Below are 24,255 nucleotides of genomic sequence, written 5' to 3' on the forward strand. Positions count from 1 at the left end.
ACATTGGCAAGCTCACATACCGCTAGTGGAATAAACTGCAGGAATATAGAGCACAGCATTAAATGTCAGATTCATCTGCCATCCCAGGTGGATGCTCCCACAGTTAGCTTGGCCAGAGTTGCCCACTGCTCCCACAGGGCGAGCTAATGAGTTGCAACTAGCATGCGTCATGGTGGCACACATGCACGGTTTACAACGTAGGCAAAGCTTCAGAGGACATATTGGCAGTTGGAATAAAACAACAACAAAACCCTTCAGTGTACACTTGCAGTTATTAAGGCCCCAGAGCTGGAGATTACAGTAACTGAGGCATGAAATAAAGCCCTGGGCAGAAACTGAGTTGATAGCATGTCATAAGGCCATTTTTCTGAGTTATTTGAACTGCTTACAGTTTTTCTATAGTTATTGCTTATTCAAAGCTCATTGTGGAATTATTTCCATGAGTAATTCTTGGCTTCTGTATCACTCACACACAGTTCGCTGCAGTTAACTAATACTTGAAATTCAAGACTGATCAGTTTGTTTTGCCTGTTCATATAGGACACTTGCTCTGTTGCAGAGAAGGAATTGCTCGACGGAGGGTCACGTGCCAGGGTTGCCAGAGGCTGTGTTTTCTCATATGCGAGGGACCAGTGCTCACAGACTCTAATAATGTGATAAGCCCATTTTTGTTTCCTAAGAGCACAAGTATCAGCACAGTTTTTGCAAATACAGAACGGGATTTCCTTGAGTGTTTTTAGTAGTCACTTCAGTTTCACTGTTCTTATGAACTCTCCTGCCAGTTAGTGTGTTTTCTGGGTTATCTTTGGAAAGTAAAAACAGAGAAGAGCATCACAGCAGCCAAAGGGAGTAAGACCCCCTTCCCGAGTGGGGCCCCAGGACCGAAGAGTCCTGGCAGGAACCTGCTTGAGGTCATGGCAGGAGGTCGTGGGGCGTTTGCCCCACACCTCTGAGGAGGCTCAGATAGCTCATGTCAGACTCACAAGGATATAAACCGCACTGAAGAGTTATCCATGCTGTCTACGTGTAACTCCATTCATTGCCTGTACACGGCAGAGTAAACAGACCCAAACTCGAAAGGCGCGCAGCATTAATCAAAGATAACAGAGCCTTGATGTGAGACAGAGCATAAGTAAGATCAATATACCCAGCTAGTGGACATAGTTTTCTGGCTCCTTTCACAAAACTGTTCTGTTTTAAATGCTACTTCAAACATACCTACATTGTTATCTACAGCCTGCATACTGCACAAGGAGACAAATAAACCAGCCATGAGTTTCAAAGCAGGAGGAAGAATAAATTGACTCAGTGAAGATGGTCAGCTTGAATCTATGTCACTATTAGATGATACAAACAGTGCGTTCATTTCCACAGCAGCCTCCACAATTGCTGTACTCTGAAGTGCCTCATGTTGAGTTTCAATTGCCCCCTGAAATCCTGAAAATATCTCAAAAGCTATTCCATTTAAATGAATTACAAGTCTTAAAAATGATAATTTTAATGCATTTCCTATCCCAGTGGGGATAACTGGAGCCTGGAAAGTGCCCACCACCCATTAGTGATCATTAGGAAAGCACTTGGAAGTTGTGTACCCTCCTCATAGTTCTATCATTCATAGTTCCTTTTCACAGGATCACAAAATCACAAAATGGTTGAGGTTGGAAGGTACTTTTGGAGATCATCCAGTCCAACTCCCCTGCTCAAGCAGGATCACCCAGAGCATGTTGCCCAGCACATTTTGTGACCATTCTGTGGAAAAATAGGTTTTCTTAAGCAAATATAAAACTATTTGAATAAATATACTATCCATCACAGCTCCACTAATCCTCTAAGGATTTCCAAGGCTTCTCTTCCTCCTTCCTTCCCAGGAGTCCTTCAAAACTTTATATACAGTATTATGCAGGCTTTTGGTGGCTTCTTGGAAGGAGAGACCAAGACTAATTGCATAAAGACACAATATAAACTAACAGCCACCTGGGACGACTGGAAGTCTACTTAAGTTTGTCCTGTTAGTCTGTCATTTTTTGCACTATGTCTACAGTCAATTTCTTTCTTTGTAGTCCGTGTTCAGTTCCACATACCCACACTTGTGCCCTGCTCTGAGAGCGCTAATTGAACCACTGTCATTGCCTGGTAGTGCTGGCCTGTTGAATTCAGCTCCTGTTAAGAATTGCTTGGCCAAGACCTTTTCCGCACTATGATGGAAACCAAATTAGAAATAACTCTAGAGTTGGCAAGATTTCTCCAGACTTTCATTTCTTGAAATGCTTTTCTGCCAAGCTACGTTATTCACATCCTCTTGGGGATCTGTAGGATGATTTTTTTTTCTTTTAATGCACCTCTGTCTGAGGGAGGGGTGAGAGATATAAAGGATAATACTTGTAAAATCTCTACTTTCCCATAAAACAGTCAGCAACCTAGGAGGTACCATGACTGGGAGGTGGACAGGACCTCCAGCATATCATGTCCAGGTACTTGGGAAAGGTGCCAAGGATGAGCCTGCCAAATCTGCAGGGTTGTTCAACTTCTCAACGGCTGCTGTGTCTGTCACTTTGAGTCACAGAGTAGGAATAAGGTTGCATCTTGGATATTTCTTGCACAAGCTGTAGGTTTGCTGTATATAAACATGAGGCGAGGGCTTCTGATCTCCAATGCAGCATCCGCACTGGCCAGGGAAGTCATACAACTGGCTGCTTGCCACCTCCCCTTTGCTCTCCAGGTAGATGTCTGAAAAAGCAAATTCTGTAGCACAGGGTTATGGAAGACCATCATCAATGGTAAAGAGAGATAGCACCCATCTTGGGTCTTGTACAGCCGTGGCAGAGCGAAACAAGGCAAAGCCTAACTGGCTTCTATGAAGAGTTAAATCCTTATAACGAAATATTAGGAGGCTCTAATGAGTGCTATGACCACTAGTTTGATATCCAGAATAATGGATGCTGCAGTCTAAGGACATCCATTGTCTAAGGACAAAGAACCAATGCCTGTGAAGAAGGTCTATTTCACCCAAAGGCAGAACCAGAAGTAGATCCATGATTATGTAGCTGAAGCCTACACTTTTTAAAAATATAAAAGAATCTTTCCCTTGAGTTCAGAGAATGCTGGAGCAGAACCAGAGAAGAGTCCCCAGAAATGCTTTTTTGTTTGAAGAAGACACCACACATACACATATGCACATACACAAAATCACACTGCCAATTGCCCTTTCATTGGGTCACTGTTGACCTGGGAGGATAGAGAGAGATGGACTGTTACAGATCAGAAAACAAAGCAGATTTTTCCCTGCTGTACAACACTTGAAAAGCTACGGTAAAAATATATATATAAAAAATTCTGCCACTGATTGTTTATCCATTAATTCCTGGCCAAAAGCATTTCCAGCCAGAGGCTGTCAGATGAAAAAGTTGCATGAAACTTGTTCTCACATCAAGTGAAAAAAAAAAAAAAAGAAAAGTATATGTGTTTGTGAAAAAGCAAAAAGCTCTGAAAAGACAGTCCTATATGCTAATGCTGTAGTGCAAAAGGAAAAAAAAAAGAACACCACCACATATAATACCTCTCCTTCCAGCACTTACTAGCACAGATGGCACAACAAGAATTACAAGAGAATCCCAGCACTGAGACCAGAATTAAGAGTGTTGCTCAGATCTGCCCCTCTGAAGGTTCAATTTGGAGATGTGGTCTTTACAGTCTACAGTATTGTGTGGGCAGTGGAAAAATACTACTGAATGACTAATTACCGAAAGCATTGGGTAACAAAATCCTGATTTAAATATTTGCAGGAGGTAGACAGAAAGGTGCCAGCCTGAAGCTTGTAATTACTTTTATTTCTGGCAAGCATCAGATACAGTTCTAAGAATAACTGTGGGCACAAAGTATTAGTTAGAAAGGCAGAGGATACTTATTACCAGCTGCAGGCGATGCCAAAGTAGGCAGGAAACGTCCTGAAGTGGATGCATCCAGGCAGAGGGGAACGGCTGCAGGGATGGGATGTGCAAAGCACTGTGGCACTGGGACAGGGGCTCAGTGGGCAGCCCCAGCAGGCGCTCGTTCAGCAGGAAATGCTAAAAGGCAGCTCGTCACTCCTAAGGAAGCAGGACTGGCTGAAAAATCTCTACTAGCAAATTGACCATCCTCTTCCTCCTAACTCGACCCTGCAAAGCTCATGCTGTTGATGAAGAGAGGATGCTGTCCTCCCTGAGGAGCTGCAGGGTCAGTCTGCAGTGCTGGTAGGACCATCTGTCTTTGCATCTGGTCCTGCTACAGGCTGGTGATATTCCTTTTGCACAGTCAGGAGGTTTCACCTCTTCAGGGAGCTTTGATGTAGGGTCGCATGCTTCGATGAAATGGGTCTTCCCGCTTCACAGTCTCACATAGCCCTAATTGGCTGAACAGAGGTTTCTCAAGGAATACTCATAAAGGAGAGTGGATGGGCTCTGGTTGGTGGGATGCAGCAGACATGCAACGCATGTAGGTTGGAGCATCATCCCCTCCTGTGCAGGTATGCTTGTCACTGCTCTGTCACTGGTACCAGCCTCATACTCTCGGCTCCTTTCTCAAACCACCCCAGAGCAAGCCCTGTGCCACACATGGGAAGCGCAGGTCTCCGGCTATCTCCCTGCCTTGTTCACTAGTCCAGCCTGGTCTGCACCCAATGGCATCCTCAAAGGGGGCAGAGGCTAGGTCCCCACCATCAGCATCCTTTGCTCAGAGACAACCCCATGTCTCTGCTGTGGGGTTGTACCCTTTAGCACCACAGACCTTGTTCATGGCCCGGAGCTCACAGCCTCTTTCTCAAGCATCAGGGAAGGCTGCTGTAACGCAGCAGTGATGAAGGAAGGTGGGATGGCCGAGCTCTCCAGTCCTCAGCCCTTGGATCAAGAGCAATTCCAAGGAGTGACATCTTGTTCTCCTTGAGCTCTTTGCCCAGCAGAGCAGCCCCCCATCTCTCTGCTTAAGAGACGAATCGGTCATCTTTTGCTTTCTTCCTAGGCTATCCCTTCTGGATATTCCTTCTGGGTACAGAATTTTTAAGCCCTCCGCTGAATGGCTGTCCAGGCTGCGTTTAGTATCTCCAGCCTCCCTCGGCAGTTCAGTCCATTGTTCAGTGCTCTCCTAGTGATACAAATGACATATTAAGAGTCATTCTATTTCCCCTGCCACAACATTCTCCTGTCAGCTAGTTAACATGTTAATTATACAAGTAGCACACATCAAAGCAAAGATGTCTTGGTACAGTAGTTTCTATATGCTGCTTAGCCCTCGTGTCCCATAATCCTCTGATTTTTCCCCTGCGATCCCTTTTATTATTGCAGCGTATGACACAGCCACTTTGTTTGTGCTCAGCGCACTAGCACACGCCGTCAGCGACACAGCTTACTGGTACGCTCACAATCGGCAGATTCCTATTTGATTGCTGAGGCATTAAATATGTACACTAGCAGTGGCATACAAAATCTCTGACCACATTATTCACACTGTCAAGTTTAAGAAAATCCAAGCTGAGTTATAGCAGGGAAATAAGTTACCACATCAGATGAAAAAAGAGTCGGAATTAACTGGAAACTCTACAGGCTTACATTTAGTTTCCAGAACCTTTCCATCCGCACCTCTATCTGTACTATGCATTATTCGTTCAAGTTGTCTATCCCTGCTCCTGCCTGTGTGACTCCACTGTAAGGTGCAGGAGTGGATCGCTAGAACAGCAGTTTAGCTGGGACCAGCAGTCTTACTGCTTTGTTGCCTACCTATACTAGGTGTGGAGCACAGGCCTTAATCCACTGAAAGTGGCACTTCATTGGCTTCAGTGCAATAGAGTAAATACTTGGTAATTATCAGTAGGCCCATCTGTAGAAGAAGCCAAGGCAAGGCATTTCACTCTTCTTGTGTGCTTGTCACCCTTCTGCCAAGTCTAGACTTTCTTGCTGCTTATTTAGTTGGATGGATTTTGTGTCTACCAAGGACCTACATTTAAGACTCCTGCTCATGCTTGTCTTATGAGAGGAGTGATACCACACTGCCATTTCTGTTATCAAGCTTCTCAGACTGAGATTGATTTATACTAAGCTGCTATGGCCAAATGGGTTCATATTCCAAAGAAGGGAGGTGAAGAGGACCTACTCCATGCCTTCCAGGCTCTCCATGGCTCCTGTCCTAGAGCTTGGAAAGGTTGTTCCACATCCCCAGATCTCTCAGTAACCAGCTTTCCCAGAGACACACAGCAGGCTGGGCTGCCTCAAAGAACCAGCCTGCAGCCTGGTGCAGGCACAGGGTTGGCTGAGCGCCGGATCCCACAGGCCACAGCACCACAGGCTGTCCCCTGTGGGCTAGGCATGGTTGATGAGCAGGTAAAGGCTCAAACACAAGGAGGCGATGCAAGTGCACGACAGCATTACACAAGTACGGTATGGAAGCTCAACTGGGGGGCACACGAGCCAGGAAAGAGCCAAGATTCAGAAGTCAGTATATGCAATTTGGCTAGTCTGCATAGCAGAAACCCTGCCGCAAAGCCGGGCTGTTCCGGGCTTCCCTTCAAAGTGACTGCATTAACTTTGGAAAGTTCCTTAAAGCTTGGGAAATATATGAATCTCCTGTATCTGACAAAGATGGAGATTACTCCTTTGCGAATGGAAGTCCTATGTGAAAGTTTCGCTATCAGCCGCCTATGGCACTGTCCTATCCAAAACAGGTGTTGAAGGAAGTCAAACACGCAGGACTGCCTACAAGTATAGTTCCAGAGTGACTGGAGTTGGTCTCCAGTGCAAATGCGAAGTTTTCGGCCTTGCTCAGGTGCAATATCTTTAAATGAGTCTTTTGCAAGTCCCTTCTGTGCTTCTGTCATGGAAACACAGCTGTAGCTCAGGCACACACAACTGCAGTGGTTTCTGCTCTCCACAGATTCTGCATGAGAAAGGTCTCTCACAGTTGCTGCTAGCATCTCCTTAATCACCTTCCAGGTCTAACAAGACCATTGGTATTTAATAAATGATTGGTGAGAAAAATTTGGAAACTGGTTAGGTAAAAGACAATACTGCTTTTTGTTTCAAACTAGTTTTGTACTGTTCCTAGTCACAAATGGGGAAAATTTGCCGCAGGATATCAACCTAGCAGCCTGTGCTGGGAGATACAGCTCATAGATCTTGTTGCTGAAAGGAACTGATTTAAGTCATATGTCCAGCATATCGCTGCTCTGTTTAGGTGTGTATGAAGTCACTTCTTCGTATCACTTTGCAGTTATTAGTCAAAATCAGCTTTAATGCAGTCCTGAATTGCCTGAATTTGTGGTTCTTCTCTGGTGGGTGAGAGCTTAGATGTAGTCAGATCAAGCACGTCCAGCATTCCCTGTAAGCATCACTTTTCACAGTCATGCAGTCTTTGCTTCAGGTCAGTACTAGGGAAAAGAAAGGAGAGCAGAAAAATCTGTCAAAACGCAGCAAGCTCAGGTCCCCCTTGCCAAAGAGAGGGAGGAACCTCTGAAAGTTTTTACGGTTTGCAGACAATCAGAGAGTTCATCGTGGAAAACACAGTGAGCCCCTTGGCTCCTCTCAGTAGTAGATATACCTGCACTCCTCAGAATCCAACACAAGTGAATTCCAATCTCAAGTCCCCATTCTGTTCTTCAGACACAAAGCATCTTTTACCATGATGCATGACTACACAGTTTGCAGCCATCTTTGGCCATTCGTATTGGCCTGTATCTCCTGTTAAAGGAAACAGGTAGCATAATCTCCATTCTAATTCTTAGTGAGCCTGGGTGCATGAAACGTTTAATATGAATGAAGAGAATGCACTGTTTGAGCTTTATGGTCCTTACAATCAATAGCTCAACCTTAAAGTTATTCATTGACATGACTGCTGGCAAAAATCTCACCACCTCTCCAAAAACAGTCACAAATTAGATCCAATCATACACACAGAGCACATAAAGGAGAGGGGAGGAAGTATAATTAAGAGGAGCACAAAACTTGTGGTGCAAGTAAAGGGGTAGAGTAAAAAAGCCCTCTACTTTCAAAGTTCAAGCTAAGCAGTGCACACACAACAGTCTGCCTCCATCTGTATTTCAGCATTCCCAGGGAAGACTTTGCAAACCTCTGGATGGTGACTACAGTGGTGCTGAGTTTTGTTTGATTTAGCTCTGCTTAGGGGAAAGGTTGCTAGCGAGGCTTAAGGACTTCAGCACACATGAGTGGGCATGGCAAAGATCTCATTTCTTCAGGTTACCTTGAAATGATCCCATTTAAAAACAACTAACTTTTCCTAGAAATAATCTTCAGAATTTTTTTCCCGTAGTATCTTTACAACAGAAGTGCTTTGTATTTAACATCAGGTTTATGTGCACTGCAAATCCCTTAAAAATCTTTGGAAGTATCTGCATGCACTTCACTTATTCCTTTAAAAAAACACTGCACATATCAGAAGCCTGAAACCACCTAGCACAGTGCAGAGGGAATCTATGAACAAGTGCAATAGCAGATATTATTTCAGGCTACTTTCTGAGCTATGTTTCTGCAATTCAAAATGTCTAATGAGCTTATTTGATTGTATCCATGCCAACAAAGAGACATAAACAGTTTTAATCACTGTTTCGCGTTGCTCTTGACCCCCTGCTTGGCTTCATTATTTTCCTTTTAGCCACATCAAGGCACAACACTCCAACTAAATCATTCAACCACTTGCTGAAGACCTGTCCACATAATAAGATTTCTTTTTTATCATCTCATGGCTTTTTTGCACTGCTGTTTAACAAATAGCAGCCCAACCAGGTGTTAGCTCAAAAGCAGCAGATCGATAACAAAATGATGTCTTGTTTGTTCCTTTATTTTCGGATAAATTTCTAAATTTATTACCCTAAATTGATTAATGCCCAGAGACAGTGAACAGGTTACAGCTTCTGGTCTTCTGTTTTGTCACTAACAATGCTGGATGGAGACCAGAACACTGAAACAAAGGGAAAAGGAAGCGTTAACAGTTCAAGTCACAGTAAGTGTTGGCCTGCTTAAACTAATAATATCAGACAATTCTCTATAGTCTAAAACACCCACGGTCTTCCTACAGAGCTCCAAGTACTCCATGATCAGTGAACCATGTTTTAATAATACATTCTCTTGTAGAGCTTAAAGGTTTGAAATATTAAATCTTTTCTCTCATGCCTGCTAACAGCAAATGAATCTGATGCCCATCCATTAATGAAGTTTGTCTCTTTCTTGATCATTATAACAAGGGCATTAGCTAACATTACTTCCCCCCCCCCCCCCAACTTTTTTAAATTAAAAAAAAAAGTCAAAGAGTATACCAAATGTGACACGTAACCACAAGTGCAAAAGGTCATTGAGGATTGAGGTCAGATAGCATGGAGAAAATCTTGTACCCTCCTAAAAAGTAGGTCATTTCTTTCAGCTCTGCCTGGGTCTAGGAGAAGTACTGAGGCATATATGCAAACTCTGTTGTATAAAAGAAATATCTTGAAATTTGTTTCCTTTTACAAAATATTTCTTTGCTCTCTCCCTATTTTGAAGTGGTTCTTAATAATATTGACACATTCTGGGAAAAAGTTCACAAAATCTTAGCAAGTCTAATTTCTCTGACATCTAGGTCTATCGTCTATTAATTCCTGTAAGAAGTGTCCGTGACTTCTAATTTTTTTTTTAAGCATCCTTTTTTCTTTCTATATTTCTATCTCTCTTTCACCATATTTTTCTGTTGTTTTCTAAGGGTAGAGGAAGAAAGCAGCATGGGGGCAAATGCGCAGGCCTAGAAAGGTACCAGTTCTGTGTCAAAGGGCTTACTCCCAAGAACTCACTTAGTCCAACTCTCTGCTTCAGGGCAGGAACAACTCATTCCTGACAGCCTTCTAACTTCTTTTTAGAGACCTTCACAGGTTTCACTATTCCGGCTTTGGAAAAGTTCTCTAACATCTGATCTACCTCTTCCTCACTATAATTCAAGTCTGTTATATCTTGTCTTATCCACTATGGGCATGGAGAATGGTTTATTTCCTCTTCCTATTTCCCACTTCTCTTCTTGAGGCTAAATGACACTAACTGGTTTACTCCTTTGTCAAGGCCATTTGTTTAGATCATTCTCCGTGCTCTTTTCTGGAAGTCCTGTGCTGTCACACAATACTCTCACTGAGGCTTTATCACTGTTCAGTGGAACTTTATAGGCATCAGAAGATATATGGCTGCTGAATGCACGTTTGCATTTGCTCCCCTTTCCAGTTGCTCCCAGTGCATCTCTCAGCTGAGGACCCAGGGCACCAGATGAGCCTTTCACATCTTATTCCAATCTCCAAGTGGGAATCCAGCTCTGATTGCTGTCTGGCAAGACAGATCTAGACTTTTCCATCACTTTGACATCCTGTATAACTATAAGTTGCTATATAAACTGATGATAACTTGGGCAGTACTCATCACTTCCTACTTCCTCAAGCAACAAACCATCAATATACAATACAAGTTATTGTTCTTAATGAACATACACAGAACTGCAAACATAAGGCAGGCTCCTCAGCATTCTGGGCACTGCACATGCTTAAAAGTTCGTAGTCTTTTCAGATAGTTTGAAAATAACATATTTAAGAACCATCTGTTACTAAAATAGGTGAACTCCTAAATAGTTTTCCAGAAAGGGTTCATATGAAGTGGTTTCCCCCATGCACAAGTTTTGCAGCTGTAGTCATGATAGGATTGTAGCTGCAAAAGCCCCGTTGTTAAACATAATCCGCTGTTAAAATGCTTAATCAAGAGATTATTAACATTTCTGATGAAATGCTTAGCTAAAGTGAAAAATGTAATCATGGGGCTTTGCTGCTTGGACTTTTAGTTAATGTCGCAAGTGCCACAAGCACACTAAATACATAAACAATGTACAGTATTATTATCTAATCTGATGTGAGAGCACCGACGTTCCCTCCCTATACTCCCCATACATTTCATCTTAATGAAAAAGTTATATATATTTTGCAGCTTATCAGCTAAGGACTGATGCGTCATCTCACTTGGCAGAATAAAAGCCAAAGCTGTTGCAGTGTTCCATGGTAAGGGCCTAAACCCTGAGCAGGGCTGAGCATCCATCCCTCTTAGTGCAGCCTAGAGTGCTATGCCCTTACCACAGATCAGATACAGCAGAGGCTGTTTACAGGTTGTTTCCACCTGTAAACAACCTTGGTCTTGGCTATACTTTTAGAAGAGGTTGGTAAGGGAGGAGGGAAGAGAAGGAGATAATAGATGGGTGCCAGGGGGAAAAGGCAGGCAAATCAGAGAAGAGTGGGAATAGAGCCTGCACAACTTCTAAATATTTGCAATCTGAAAGACCTAAAGAAGTTGATACATTTCTGGTATACTCCATTTCTGGCATCTTGCATTTCCACAGAGAAAAGGAAGCCTTGCCTGTTGCTATCTACCAGCACTTCCAACCAAAACTGAGGCTTGCTCTGGCATACAGACGAACACGAGTTGTGTCTCGATACTGGCCATCACAGCATGCCCAAACAGCATCAATAAGAAATCCCAGGGTTGTGGCGTTTATTGGACTTTTTTACAGACTAGCAGGATAGCCAGCCCACGTTGAGCTGGCTCTAAAGGCTGACTCTTATATGGCTTCAGCTGACAAGAGCCATACCAGCCTGAAATCCTTCCAGATTAAACACAATGAAAACATGCTCTGAACCGTGGTCGGAGTTTGCTAACACCAACACCTAACAGTGGAATTTTACCAAATGCCCTGATTTTCAAAAATCTCAGACACAAATAGTTAAGAGTAGTCTGCCACTTGCCCACCCATTTCAAGAACGGGCAGTTTAGTCAAGCACACTTATGCAGGACACCCTCAGCTTAAGTAAATTCATCTTGTGCCTTGTCTAGCTAAACCAGCTGTTTAGGCTTCATCTATGGTCAGGAAAACAGAGAAGGCTTCTAGAAAGTGGTTTATTCCAGCCTTACATGAGTGTCTATTCTAGCTGGGTGGGATTGTCTTTTGAAGGTACTGGTCTCACCACACTGAACACCGAGGAAGTGCAGAAGAATAGTTTAGACTGTGATTTTAAGGAGACGAATTTGGGTCAAATGAATCTCATCTAACATCTCCTGAAAATCCTGTAGATGTCATGCACACCCAAAATTAAATCGTGAGCAAGCGATGGTCAGCAATACACTGTGCTTTCCTGGGTTTCAAGGGGTCAGAGACGGAGTTTGTGCTACAGACCCATCCCCTTGTAGCATTCATTTGAGAAAGCTTTCCATTTCTTCAATTCAAAACTTCATAACCGCAAGAGAATTTCCTAGCCTGGAACAATTATAACCTCACCAGTAGAAACAATGTAACAGTGTTTCAAAATAAGTTACAAGCGTCCAAATCCAGACTAGAAGATACCTCCCAGAACAATGGGTGTGCTGCACCCTGCTCATAATTTTTTGAAAGCAGAGCAGCTTTTGAAATAATATAAAAATCAAAGCACCATAACACAGCTTCTGCTCACTTCTGCCTAGTCTCAGATCATCACTGTACTTCTAACATGTCTAGGTTAATGAAAATTCTTTACTCCATCCTGTTTTGGTGTCAGCTTTATTTTTATCCATCACAGCCAATAAATAATTTGGCTTTCTCAGACTGTAGATTCATGACAAGTATCAGCCTACCCCAGGCAAAGCAAGTGGAGCAAACTGAGCCAAGTCAAACTGGAATACCAATGGAGTATTAGTTAGATTAAACATTAATAATGGCTTTTCTCCTTTTGATCACTGAAGTAGTAATGAAGCAGTAGAAGGAAAGCCTAAGATGTTGACATATGTTTTTATTATCTTTAGTCTTCTTTTTTTGAAGTCTTGGGAACTGACTCCACAAATACTTCCCAGGTCAAAGGCAGAGAATTATGTTATTTATTTCAGCAGTAGGAAGACTAGGCAATTTTATTAATAAAAATAGCTTGGTTTAATCTTTCAAAAATTATCAGGAAAACAGTCGAAAACTGCAAGAATAAAATAACGAATCTAAATTTAAAGATTGCTAACTTAGAGCTAGGGCAGATTAAAGAGACTCAAATATAAGTACCACAATAACACAAAAACCTTTCAGTGATGACAATCCAACTAAGCTTTATTTTACTTGCTTTTCTAATTTTTAGTCATCCCTGCCCACATAAGTTCTGCCAGGACTGGAAACAGCTTCACTAGAGCTTGTAGTGAGAAGTGTTCATTCCTTTTACTTGCCTGACCAGAGGAAGCACGGAAAAAATCCCACAAGAAACCTATGCCTTCATGAGATTTCCAACTGAATTTCCCAGGAATTAAAAGAGAAAAGAAAGCTTAAAAGAGGAAAGAAAACATTTTTAGAGGACTACGCTTTCATTTGGAAGGAGTAGAGAGGACAATATAAAGATGAAACTAACGGTCAGAAAACAACCGTAATCATCTAGTGTTGCGGGGGATCAAGGGGCCTTGTAATTACCGTGGTACTAGTAACTCATGCTGGGGGCTGGGACATAGAAAACTGGCAAAAATGCACTTCCAACAGAACAGCTTCTTCGGAAGAAGTTGTGTTTAGGCCTCACTATGTTTTTAAGCTACCCTCCAAGCCTTCTACAGCTGGCTTCAAACTATCTTCTGCCTAGAGAAGAGGCAGCCAATAATCTAAGGTTAGGTCCATAGGACAGGAGTCACAGCAAAACAGTTAAATGTTGTTTCCAGAAGAGGGAAGTATGGTCTTCCGGTGCACCCATTTCTCAGGAATACCAGATTTCCTGAGCAATCTGCCACTGACAGCTAACAGCCTGAAACACCTTCCTACCAGCCACTAATTAGCAATCAAAAAAAAAAAAAAAAGACTTGAGAAAGATAAGTAAAGCATTTTCATTGTAGCCTGTGAAGTGGAGTCATCCTTTCCTTACCCAAACACGACAGGAAAACACAAAAGCTGAATGGTAGTAGACAGGAGCAGCTTCTTAAACGTGAAGAGGAAAGCTGGGGTTGAGTTAGTTACATCAAAAGCAAGCCAGATGCTTGCTACCTACTACTTCAGTCCATACTAGGTATCTAAACAAGAGGAAGGGCTTGTACCTTTTATCCTCTGCAAGGAGTCTACAAAAGGTTGGCGTACTCAAAGACCAACATGCGCAAGCCTAAGAGAGGGCACTGTAGTAATGAGGTCTGCCCATAATATTTCACTAAAGCCAGTTTGTTTAATAAAAGTCACTGCCATTTCTGCAGGACAGATGGATCATCACATAGAGACACTTTCTGTGAGAATAAATAGGCAAAAAGACCTCTAATGTCACTTTCCATTTCTGAGGCGATCACAGCTTTTGATTCGAGCACCCATTCCAGTTTATCCATATATGTAGAAAACAGACCCTTTCTCAGACGTATTCTGTGTTGGCCTAAACACTTGCTTCCCTTCCAGCACTGTAAATGTTACAGGACAGACCTTGCCTTCCTCACATCTACACCGGAGAGAGCTCCCTGAGTGTGGATCAGCAGTCACAAGACTGCGCTACAGGCCCAGTTCCCAGGGGGTGTCTCATTCCAGTCAGCAGTTGCAGATCACTCTGAACTGAAGGCAGGTTCTTAAATGGTGTTTTGAGGAGACATGACCTTAACACATAACAACACCTGCTTCCGCAACAGAGGCCTGACTCCTGTATCAATATTGGGGGTTACTGTATTTGATTTGCTGTGCTTTCTGCCTTTAAAACACGTAGTTCAAAGGCTAGCCTGTAAAATCACTGCTACTCATTTGAGTTACTAAGCTGTTTTCTTTATAAACTCACCACAAGAGTAAATGTGCTACAACTAGCCTGCCTATCATTGCCCTTGACTAAACCATAAGCCTCTTGGAACCAACATTTACAGTACTGCCGTCTGCCTAGTCCCCTTACTAAAGTGGATTTAGTTTTCCTGTATTAGCGTGGGTCCTCATGCTGACCCTCGTTGGGAGAACATGGAAACACTTGGGATTAATGAACAGAGAAGAATGTAGCTATAAGTAATACAGGCAAGTGAGTCCTTTAAGGTATTATGGGTTTGGTCACTGAACTTAGAGAACTCAGACTTAGACAAGACTTCAGATGAGAAACCAGTCAAGAGCTTTGTCTCCAGAGCTGCTGTGGTCTTGTCTTGCAGGGCAGTAAAGCTGGTATCTTTTTTCTCCCTCCCTTCCTCATAGGATTAATCTATGACTGATACAAAAACAACAAGAAGGAAACTGTTTATTTGAAAGCTCTGCGGCGAAAAAGCCTACAGATGTTTGCAAATGTGATTTTATTCAATCCATGGGGTGCTTTGCAACTATGAAGATTTCACAGTTGCTTATGTTATAGCTCCATTGCAACCTTATGCACCACACTAATATTGTAATGAGACAGAAGATGATAATGTTTTATCTACGGTAGAAAACCTCCCTCAAATACTATTGATAGAAGACTTAGAGTGCCTTTCATTTGGTGCCAAATATTCAGATCCCACTTCAATCTCACTTTGGACCAGTTTCTTTATCTGAGTCATTCTGGAGAGGTTCTGGAATCACTAATCTGGGACTCAGACACATTCAGAAGAATTTAACAAGCTAATTAACAATTTAACCATGAATCAGCTGGATTGCAGCATAGCTTGTGCATGTGCTTTTAACCCCCAGCAAAGGCAAAATCATTAGACAGCTCACCAACAGTGGCAGAGAGATGCACTGAGCCAGGTTGGTCTTATTCGCTGTAAACCGGAAAAGTTACAGGCACACTTACAGTAGGTTGGCTGAAGTGTTATAAATTGATTGTGTTTGATTCTTTGGTATTACCTTTTTTCGAGGCAAACAGCCATTAACCTTACCTGATAGCTTGGGGCAAGGAGGAAGGTCAAAGCTCAGATTTTTATTACTGACTTACCTTGGGAGACGTTATATCTGGATTTTAATTCTAGTTCCTTCAGTTTTAGGACAATTATTGATCATCTCCTGAGCCTAAAGACCTGAAAAGCTACCTGAAGATAGACGCCAAAGAGACAAGTCAACCTTCCAAGCTAAACATGGCCAACAAATCTGCTTTGTTGGTGTCTTCTTCAAAGCCTCTTGCCATCGCTGAGGAATTTTGAGGGTTCCTTTTCTCCCTACCTTTTCCTCCCCTAAAGAGTTTTACCTGGTGGTGGTTTTTAGGGATTATGCTTCCCCTCTCAGGGAAAGCAATTAATCTCACACTGTTCAGATACTCTTTAAAAATAGGTCTGGAAAGGACCATCTAGGTCAACCCACTTATCACAGTAGGAAGAAAACAAAGCGTTACAGGCACTGTGCGAGATTAAGACTGCTGCTTGCGTGCTTGGCTCCTACCAGTGCAGCTATTGCTCCATGTTCAATAAAACTGTCTAAGGCTCATCCCGTGCTCCCTTCCTCTGCACCTTTGGATGCAACAGAGACATAGCTAAGGACCTGTCGGCAGCCCTGAGGTGCTCCTGAATGGCAGTACCCTTCCCTTTCCTGCTCATGACAGCCAGGAAAATGGGGCAGATGCAGACCCTGGCGGGGAAGGAATGGAAGAGAGGGCATCTGCATAACCTCTGCTCTGAGTGAGAGGTGGAGAAGAGGACTCACAGCATGGGGAAAAAAAAACTGGAGTTTTTGGCTTGGCTGGAAAAGGGCAAACTTGCAGAGAAACAGTGTAAAAGGAGGGCCAAGGGTATTCTGGGGTGTCAACCCCCTCCCCCTCCCCCCAATGCAATAGGGCAAGAGGGGAAGCACAGAGAACTGAGGAAAGGCAGCCTTGGAGGGTTCAGTGTCTGCAGCTTACTGGGGAAACTGTTCATTCAACCATCCCCCAAGTGAAGAAGAGCTGAGAAGCAGCTCCCACATTGACGGGGCAACAATGCACCAGACCTCCAAGGCTGCTATTGAGAAGATGGAGACAGGCTTTCCATATGGAGAGCTGAACCTCTAAGCTGTGAGATGTTGCTTCAGGCAGTCCCGAGCCTGGAAGGACGTTGAATTCGCACAGGTCTCCTCTCTGGGAAATCTGGTCACGAATGGCTCTCCCAGAATCACAAAGGGAACCTGCAGAAAAGACATGATTTGAACCAGCTGATGCCCTCTGTCAATCCTAATGCTTCCTCTGAAAAAGCAGTATCCTTAAAGTTTGGGGCTTGGAGTTGACTGTGGGTGTTCTTAATAAAAAACTAAAGATGTAACTGCTCTAACAGAAAAAGCTAACAATCAGATAATAACTATCAGTTTGAGAAAATCCTGGCAATGGAAAAGCTAATGGACAAAATAAAGTCTGGGCAATTGCCGAACAGAAACTTGGATACAGATTTCAGATCAAACCATCTCCCAAGCATTTGTGTTTATGAAAATAAATGCGCACAAAAGAGCAGGAGGGAAAGGAATATGTTTGTTTTCATACATATAATCCCATTTTTAAATTATGAGGTGGAATAAGTGCCAAATGATCATCTTATTAGTTTGATATATGCTCTGTTGTCATCTGGAAGCAGTTGTTTAGCACTGAGCAAGCCCTGCCCAACCCATGTTTGAGATGCTACAATGGAATAATATACGCTATTTTGTTACATGGTCATATATATGAAATGGAGAAGTTAGAACTCTAAAACAGCTCATCAAGTAACTTCTTTTCAGCAAATTAATAACAACTTCTGGCATTATAAGAGGATATGTAACTTTAAACACATGTCAGAAGAAAATTTTCATAGCTTGTCAGAAAAGGGGATAATTTCTATGCTTTCAATCTTCTTTATTTGGTTTTGGATCATTTAAAGTGAATGCGTTCATTAATAGTTTCATAAGACAGAAGTAAAGAGAACAGCTGGTAATTGAATGCATTGCTATAGATCTGTATAATAACTTAAAGTTAGAGGGAAATAGCTCTTGAGGTGAAAGTAAACATCAGGAAAATAACCGGTGATCACAATAAAGTGAAAATGAGAAAATATGCAAATCACAGAACCTTTAGTCTGACTTGGTAAAAGGAAAATAGAATAATGCATTTATGTTTTCAAAAGATGAATTTCTGTATTCATAATTAAGTTAGTTATCTTCAATTTGATTTTCCTGTCCAACTTCCAGCAGCATTTTAACTGTAAATGTCCAAAATAAAAACACTGCCATAGGAAAATCTGGTATTACTTTGTGAACCGAGGGTTGAGTTTTGGGTTTTTTTTCTTTAAAGAATGGGCATAAATGCTTCCATGTGTTGACATGTCCCTGCTAGCAGTTAACTGTGTCCTACTGCTTAGCTCCTGTGGCTAAAGACACTATAAAAAGTTGACCGAAAGAGCTCTGCCATTAACAAGGTAGGCCAGCTCAGAGGCACGCGCATGGGGCTCCCTCACCCTCTCCATGCTCACCTTCCCTAAGCAGAAGTTCTTTGGCCATTAATTCCAATGTGTTTATGGCTGTGAAAAGCAGAAACGCCAGTGCCAAACCAAAGCCATCGTCTTTCCAAAGAGCTCTAAAAGTTCAGACCACAAAATGCTGGCTCTGATCTGGTGCTGCTCACTGGAAGTTCCTCTGAGATTTGATGAAACCAAGGAACAGCAGGGGAGAGAAAGACAGAAAGAAGTGAAGAAAGAGAGAGACTAGACGGGAAACTGGAGATGTGGTGCAATGCTCCCACTCGCTAGCACCCGTGCTGTCGAAACAAACCCACCAGCGCAGCAAAGGAGCAAGGCAGCACTGACATCTCATGCGTCCAAGCTGCAACCACTCTGCACAGCAGGAGCAGCTAAGGAGCAGTTGCTGCTGACACAGGGCACCTGGCAGGCTACCCAGCCTCCATCATTTTCCCTTTTGAAGAATAAGGTGGAGAAACATCTGTTAGGTATGGCCGACCCTCCTTTGGGAAGGTGAGTGGGTTCATTTCCTGCCAAAAGGCACTCCCAGCCCTGCGTTCCCAGGATAATAAATTCTGCACCCATAAAATTTGTCCCACTGATTTAAATAAGGCCTCTCTGCCAGATGCCAGGGCACAAAATTCTTTTATGTCTCACTAAAGCTTTAGATTCAAAAAAGAAGAATAGAGGAACAGCAATGACAATGACTGAATGGCTATCCTGAACTTTTGCCTAGAGTAATCCTCTTGAGCCTCAAATTATCTGTAGTTTCAAAACTATGTGTCTGAACTGCTACATCCCGGCGGAGACCACGAAAGTTAATAGCTATTATGCCTTCTATATCTACAGTTAATTACATTCCTGTTAACATCAAGACACCCAAAGTTCTCAGATGTTTTAAAATTCTCACCATTTTTCAAAATCAATGTAGGGTTTTCTTTTTGACATGGCCTGTTATGGTTCCAGATTCCCAGTTTTTCTCTGCAGTATCTAAGCTAAGATTTTTTTTTCCTTTCTTTGCACAGAAAGCTGGGTTTCTGACACCATCACATGACTTACAGAAGTGGAGGCCTGAAGGAGAAGACTGCGCAATTAAAACAGAGAAAGTTGGTAATGTTCCTCCATGAGGACAAGGCTCATTGTTTTGGAGCTGCAGAGTTTCAGACAGTGCCAAGAGTAAAGTACGCTGATGTAAGTATAGTCCAAAGGGGTACAGTGGTGTCGCTAAGGCTGTTCACCAGCAGCCGCAGGAATGTATCACCACAGACGGCAAAAGCTCCATTGCAGCAATTGTTCGCACAGCAAAAGCCTGCATAATTCACCCAGATCTTTCTCACCATCTTTCTATCTCCTTTTTAGTTCTCCTGCGAAGCTATTGAGGATATGTGGTGCACCCTGGAGGAGGGACGTCAGCCCCTGTGACAAGAAATCTCCGGAGGTGCAGAGAGGAAGCCCCAGCCCCAGCCCCAGCCTCTCCACGTACCACAGACCAAGAGCCACAGCAGGGCCTGCTAACATGGTTATATATGGCAGCTGGGTTTCTCCTGCACGTCTGGAGAAGATGGGTGCTTCCCCTTCCCTCTCCCCACTTTGTTTCTCCCCTCTCCTTGTTTTCCCTGGCATCTTCCATCTCCTATTCATGTTTTTTCTTATCAATATTTCCATCTTCTATTCCTTTCTTCTTTTATTCACTTGTTTCTGAAATTTCTGCTTGGTCTGGAAAAGCTAAAGGCACACAGCCAGTTCTGCCTCCAGTATATGCTTGCAGAGTCAAAAGCATGAAATGTAAATTAGCTTTAAAAGAAAAAAAATGATTTAATTAAGTAGCATGGCTGTCTGGCATTCAGAAATACTCTCTTGCAACAACCCCTGGTGATCATACAGAGATGCATTTATTCACTTGAAACAACTGTATGACATACTTGAATAATGCACTTAAAATATTTTTGCAAGAGTAAAATATTCTGTAACTTGAAGCTGGACCAAAAAATAACCTTTGATTTGAAACAACATACAGTACCATTTCTAGCCAAAATGAGTGCAGTTCTGAGTTCTATATGGGTTTCTTTTTGCCCACATCTTCTGTTTCAATATAAATCATTCTTCTGGAATTCAATTGGGCATATTCAGTCTTAAACAATTTTCCTTCCAGGACAAGGGGAGTTCAGCAACAGGGTTACATGTTTAAACTGAGGCTGCAACATACTCTGATGTCAGTAGGAGTATAAAAAGGAACAGTCAGACTGCCCATCCGCACAGAATCACAAAGCCGGCACATGCTATAACCAGCAGGACAGGGTGAGTGCTGCACACTAACTTTATACTGATTATGATGAACAGCTTCATAAGAGGTAGTTAAGCAAATATATGAGATCAGGAAATTGAGAAAGACCTTCTGCAAAGTTTCTCTCACTCTCCTTCCAGTCTTGCTACTGAGGGTTATAGAACGAGTCGCACAGAGCAGGAAAGCAAAACTATTTCACACACCTGCTTGGCACAAAATAAATGTATGATCACCGGTGCTCTCTCCAGAAAAAGTACGGTTCCTGCCAGGGTGGTCCATGGCAGCCTCTGTTGGCGCACAAGGCTGAAGGTGCCAGCTGGGACATCCACTGCCACGGTCCTCGGCTGCATGCCATCACCCGCTCCATGCAGACAGGCAGCTCAGCACCTCAGACTTTTCTGCGGTTCGTACACCCTTTCTCAAAATCCCAACATCTGAAACTGTTCAGGGAGTGCTGAGGTATAATGCACACTTGCATATTTTGTGTAACCTGGAATAATAGCTGAGTTTAACACAAGTGCCACTTGTGGCCTACAGCTCGCACTGTTCTTGCCCCGCAGGCCCTTCCTTCCTCTCAGACTCTCACCGTTTCCCTGACCACATCCCAAGATGTCTGCAGCGTGCGTTGTCTCGCGGCTGGTGCCTCTCATCACAGAGTGCTTTCTTGCAGGCCTTCCTGGATGATTCAGAGAAAGAGGTATCTTTATTTGTGACGGTGATGTGATGTCTCACTGACCTATATTTAAAGGCCTGACATATAAATGTCATCATGGAAATCAAATTGGAAAATACGGTGCTGGCTCAGCTATCCCACTTGAAAGTCTTCTGCATAGCAGGGGAAATTTAGGCCGGTTACCATTTTTGGAACCACCTTTAATTTTCAATGAACCAGTGGCAGGCAGTGTAAGAGTTTGCATGAACACTCCCCAAGTCAGCAGAAACACGCTTACCAACTTAGCTGGGTGTGGGACCTGCCAAGGATGAGCCATAGCAATCCTATGTTTGCATCCTAACTGTTTGCATCAGCTGCTTACTCTTTATGGTATGTGATCGCTTGTCCCAGACACATGACACTGCCATTGAACCCCAGCCAGTGCTCGAACAGTGCTTTTACCAAGGGTATGTGTGTTCTTGCAGAAAGAGAGGGATGACAGATGAGAAAACTCCTGCGGTTTGTTTTTTGATGTAAACAAAAATGCTTTTTTATAAACACAGCCAAGGATGCGAGGAGCTACACTGGGGAAACAAACTTAGGAAAACTACTCTTGGCTGCAAAGTTTATTCTCCGTCCCCCAAAACAGTAATGAGTTGATAACGTAGCACTGAATTCACTGTGTGCAGTTAAAGCTGCATCAGAGGAGGGGTGAGTTTAAAGACATCTAGGACACTTCTCACAAAGGGAGCTATTCAAACCACCTACCATAGACATCTAATTAAAGTGCAGTTTAAAGCCCCTACATTTAAGAGTTTTAAGAGCCTGAATTCTCTCTGCAGCCCACAGAGAGGCTGGCTCTTCCAGAGAGCACTTGTGTTACATGTCCGGAGTTAGGCTGTGCAAATAGTCCCTTGCCCCTTCCCAAACTCACTTAGGACAATTGCAGAAAATAGCTGTACTTAACCCACAGCCAGCTATTACGCCCGTGGATAAATACAAGCGTTGCATAAAAGCTTTGCAGGGCTGAAGGGCCAAAAAAGTCCCCTCAGAAAAAATGGAGGCCTCTAGGTGGAGGAGAGAGAGAGGAACTCATTCTCTTTAAATTAATCTCAAAAGAAGTGGTTCCCAGAGGTTATTCTCATCCAGCATTCGGAAACCTGAGTCTTTGCTCTCCCGGGCCCCTTCCACATACAGTTACTGGGAAATTCCACATTAGAAAGGACCTGGAGAAGATCCTCTTCAGGCCATTTATCCTGGCCTATGCAGAAAGCTGCTGCCTTCTGTGGCTGCAGAGACGGTGCAGCGGATCACATGCAGGCCATGCAGCACAGATATCCACATCTGCGTATTTTTAGGTGAGCATCTCTCGGCCTTTCCATCTAATGTAAGGTGCCATTTAATATTCAGGACAACTATTTGCTATTCCGCTGTTTGGGAACATATAACAGACACTTTCCATATACCCTAAATGTTATTGATATTTAGCATTTCTGGGGCTCAAGCTCCTTTTTAAACACCCCACACCACTTAGAAAACATTAGACCTCTATACTGGAAGTGAAGTTTCATACTCTTCACTAACTTTTTATGTAGAGTTTTTACTATTGAGAGTAGCAGAGCACTTGGGCCCCCTTGCATTTTGCAGCCTTAAAAATAGATATTATTGAGGAATGAAAATGTATATTAGGACATTAAGATATTTTAAGGGAAAAGAAAAGCAATGTTTGCAGCTGGCTCCTTTTACTGATTACAGTTTCATTAAACATGGTAATAGTATGCCCACCAGTAAATACTTGCTGAAGTATTTACTTTAAAAAGTTAAAGTATGGCTAGAAAACAATACTTGCCTTTGTTCCCTCGTTGCAATAAACTTATCATAAGATCACAGAGGAGTCTGATCCCAATGGAGGGCTGCATTGGGGTTACACACAAACATACATATATACACACGTCTGGACTATCTCCATACATTCTCTCATTTACTTCATTAACAGCCTTTCTTTAGCTGACTTCCTTCTTGTTTTTAGACAAACAGGAGGTTTTCCTATACAGTCTAAACATCTTCACTATGCAGCATACACTCTCATTTTCTAATGGGGAGGGTCAACATCTGTCCCAGTATTGCAGTTAACCATTTATTTCTTGAATAGCAGTAAGGAGAAAAAATGGCAGGGAATGGATAGCATGGATGTTTCCCTTCCAGGCTGGAAGGGTTCCAGGTTGGAAGGACCTAGCAGCTCTTAGTGACAGACTGCAGTTGCCAGGAGGGTGAGCGTTTAGAAGAAACACTTAGGAATAGGGAGCAGGACCCTGGCAGGACAGAGACAGATGGCAAGCAGCCGTTTCAAAGCACATTGTCTCCAGCAAAAACATTTCCTTCTTCGTTCTCTCCATCTCTGCATCTCCTCGTATGTTTCCAGGCTTCCCAAGCACAGCCTGCTCTGCCATCGTAGGACAATTTTACATCAGTACCTTGTTAACTCAAGGCCAGCTTCGTGTTCTCTTTTGTCCTTTAGTTTTGCATCCCTAAGACATTTCTCTACAGTTGAGAGCCATCTGTCATCTCTTAAAGACTTCTAAGAGTCATTGAATATTTCTTCCTTTTGTAATTCCTCTGTCACTCTCACATCTGCTGGGGACTGAGCAGAAATTAAACAAGGTCTGAATGTCTCAGATGCTGACCTTATAACAAAAGAAAAATAATAAGAAATCATTGCTTGCTTTCCACTGGAGTAAAAATTTAATTTGAGCTTATATCCCCCTGGCTTCCTGAGGGCTCTTTCTCGTTCTGAATAGGCTGAACTTGTGTCTATCTGTGCTTTGAAGGCAGGCCCGACATTGGAGACAGTTTTCCCAGTCCAGTGAAAGAGCGGGTCATTATTTGCAAAGATCATTTTTTACCAGCAAGTCACCTCTGCTTGACCCTACTTTTCCATGGAAGAACCCAACTCAAACACTGTCTGCAGTGATAACTCTATTTCATGTCCACCAAGGGCA

Source organism: Struthio camelus, chromosome 2, assembly GCF_040807025.1.
Source record: "Struthio camelus isolate bStrCam1 chromosome 2, bStrCam1.hap1, whole genome shotgun sequence".
NCBI lineage: Eukaryota > Metazoa > Chordata > Aves > Struthioniformes > Struthionidae > Struthio > Struthio camelus.